At 43.5% G+C, this 3516-nt stretch overlaps 1 non-coding gene across 1 annotated transcript; it reads left to right on the forward strand.

Annotated features, from left to right (window-relative positions):
- The first annotated feature begins 2023 nt into the window (after positions 1–2023).
- LOC125586700 lies at positions 2024–2130 on the forward strand. The gene has a single exon (XR_007323236.1). It is a non-coding gene; the product is annotated as a small nucleolar RNA R71 (small nucleolar RNA).
- Positions 2131–3516: the final 1386 nt, after the last annotated feature.

The raw sequence follows: 3516 nt of genomic DNA on the forward strand, positions 1-3516 counted from the left end.
CTTTGGAGCATTCTCCTCACTCCAATCTGGTTGGGAGGATGACGGTTTGACGGTTTTATCGGTGCCTGAGTCTTCAAGGCTGACATAGGCGACATGCTTCTCAATCGGTGAGGCTGAATCCAAAATCTCAGAAAATCCAACCACTTCTTGGTTCATGAACCCGAACTCACTCTCCTTTTGGGTCAATGCGACTTGTAGAGGATCATCAGTGTGCAACTCTTCATCCATTTCCTCCACCAGTTCAGTCAATGTATCAACCCAGAAAGTCTGTCCATCAATAGTCGGATTTTTCAGCACCTTCTCCACATTGTATCTCATCGCCATGTCTCCTAGACGTAAGTCTATATGCCCATTCTGTACATCAATCATGGCTCCAGCAGTAGCTAAAAACGGTCTGCCCAAAATGAGAGGATCTTTAGGTTCCTCTTCCAGCTCCAGAACTACAAAATCGGTAAGCACGTATCCCTTTCCAACACCAACAGGGATGTTCTCTAGTACACCGACTGGTCTTCGCACTGATCGGTCAGCAAGGACCAAGGAGATCCTTGTAGGTTTGTAGTTCGTCATGCCTAGCCTCTCAGAGACAGAGAAAGGCATTAGGCTCACTCCTGAACCCAGATCGCAGAGACTCTTCTCAAAAGTAAGTGATCCAATGCGGCATGGTAGAACAAATGCTCCGGGATCTTCACGCTTTTTAGGCATGACATTTTGTAGAACTGCGCTACACTCCTCATTGAGCATCAACACACCCCGCTCTAGGCTCATCTTATCGGTAAGAATCTCCTTCATGTACCTTTTAAGAGAAGGTACCATCTTCACCGCTTCAACAAATGGCAATCTCACATGTAACTCCCCAACAAGGTTCTTTAGCTTCTCGTACTCACGTTCTTTGATCTTCTGCCTTGGTCTGGATGGGTATGGAGCCTTAGGAACATAAGCAGGGGGCGCCACATACACCTCTTCAGGTTCAGAAGAATTTGGCTTCGTCGACACGGGATCGGTCGATCCAGATGGAAAGGATCGGTCGATCCAGATGGAAAGGATCGGTCGATCTGATTCCCAATTGGATCGGTCGATCTGTTCTTGAGATCGGTCGATCTCTTTCTCTTTCGATTCCTCAATCGTTTTTCCACTCCTAAGTGTTATAGCATTCACAAACTCCTTGGGATTCGTCTCTGACTTCCCTGGTAGAAATCCAGGTGCTGTTCTGCTGCTGGAGGCGGTTTGAGCAACTTGCTTTTCCAAAACTTTCAAATGGGTGTTCAAAGCTTCGAACTTCCCATTAAGCTCTCCATACATGTTATCCACCTTGGTGTTTATCTCTGCAGTGCTATTCTTCTGACCTTCTAGCACCATTTGCAGCATCTTCTTGATTTCGTTATCCTGAGAAGACTGTGACGAAGAGGCATTCCCTTGATTCTGATAGTTGTTGTACTGCTGCCTTTGCTGAAATCCTGAGTTGCCCGAGTTGTTCCCCTGATATTGATTTCTGTTCTGAAATCCTTGGTTGAACACACTCTGGTTCTGATTCTGGTTCTGCCTGTTTCCTGCCTGAGGGTAGGACTGATGTTGTGGATTCTCCACATTGTTGCTCCGGTAAGACAGATTATTTTGCTGATTTTGATTCCACCCAAGGTTCTGATTGTAGCCTCTGTTGTAGTTTCCTTGACCACCAATGTAGTTCACATCAGCCTGCATATCACTTGAATCATCACCAACAGCTTCTTGTGAGGAACGATAGCCTTGCTCCTCCACAAATTTCACAGATTTCTGATCTCTCTTGAGAAGCATCTCAATCTTGGCATTCAACTCATCTATCTTCTTGGATTCATAACCAACACCCTTCTGGCTGGTATCAAACCTTGACTTGCGGTTTGCTTTGCTGGATGACAGGTTGTTCAACAAGGTGTAAGCTTCTTCAACAGTCTTGGTCATGAAATCACCATTACTTGCTGTGTCCATGGCATCTTGACTCTCTTCATGAACTCCATTATAGAAAATGTTCAGCAAACTCACATCAGTGTAGCCATGGTGAGGGCAGTCCTGTGTGTACTCCTTGAAACGCTCCCAAGCCTCATGAAAGCTTTCTGAATCAAGTTGCTGAAAGCTTCCAATTCTGCTTCTCAGATATGTGGACCTTGACTTGGTGAAGAAATGCTGTAGAAAAGCAGCTCTTGTCTCTTCCCATGTAGTAAGAGATCCTGGAGGGATGGACTTTAACCATCTGATAGCTTTATCAGCTAAGGAAAACGGGAACAACCTGCATTTCAAAGCGCCTTGAGGAACTCCATTATGTCTGCTGGTGTCACAGACTCGCTCAAAATGCTCCAAGTGATACATCGGGTCCTCAGACGGGTTTCCATGAAACGGATTTTTCTCCACCAAATTAATGAGACCAGTCTTGATCTCAAAGTCTCTTCTCTCAATGGGAGGTGGGCGAATCCCAGAACGATCGGCATAGAATGCATCTGGTGTATCATAATGTGCAAGCGTCATCCTAGGCATGCCATAGTCTCCAGCCTGTTGTCTTGCAGCTACACCAGCCTGCTGATTATCACCAGCATTGTTGCCTTCTCGTTCATCTACAGGAATTGGATTTTGCGGGTTGTCCTGAAATTGGTCTTCTTGGTGTTCAGCCATTTCAACCTCTTCAGCGGACTCAAGTCTTTTCTTTTTCACTTGTCTCTCTAGGCGGCCGAGCTCTAACTCCAAAGGTATTAAATTCGATGATCCTTTGCTTCTAGTATGAAATCCGCTCATTCACCTGAAAACACAAACAGAAAGAGAAAGACAGAAACATTAGACAAAATAAAGAAAATGCTATAGTCTTAAACTGATCATTAACTCTAGGGTGACCAAATGGTCCCCGGCAACGGCGCCAAAAACTTGATGTCTCGAGTTTTAACCCGATTATCTAACTGCAAGTGCACAGTAAAGTACGCAGTAGTAATGCGGGATCGAATCCACAGGGACCGATGATCACACGTAGAGTTGCAGACAAGTTAATAGCTACAGCGAACGAAGATATATTTTTGATGGTTTTTATTTAATTTTCTTAGTGTCACAAAACATAAACAAGCATGTAAAAAGATGATTTAAACGATTTGAAAACTATTTTAAAACAAACGTTGGGCATTGGGAATTCTCAGGGATTTCTTTTTAATCAAGATACAATTAATGGAAGACACAGGGATATATTAAGAACCGTCTAGAACTCAAACACGATATTAGAATTAACCTACTTCCGTAGCGCTAATTCTCTATGTTATAGAAATCTCCACACTAACTTCCGCTGAGTTTCAATTTCTAAACAAGCATTAAGAACAGGTTCAATATGTTCACAAAGCGCAATAACATCAACTTCCGAGGGTTAAGGACACTTTGCTCATCTAAAGTATTTTCGGAAGTTCAAACAATCACTTTCGGTGCATCAAACAATCTGAAATCATGAACTAAGTGATCAATTCAGTTCAAGCAGTAAGAAATCCATTAGATGAAGAACCAAAACGTAATCCC

This window comes from Brassica napus, chromosome C4, assembly GCF_020379485.1.
Source record: "Brassica napus cultivar Da-Ae chromosome C4, Da-Ae, whole genome shotgun sequence".
Lineage (NCBI taxonomy): Eukaryota > Viridiplantae > Streptophyta > Magnoliopsida > Brassicales > Brassicaceae > Brassica > Brassica napus.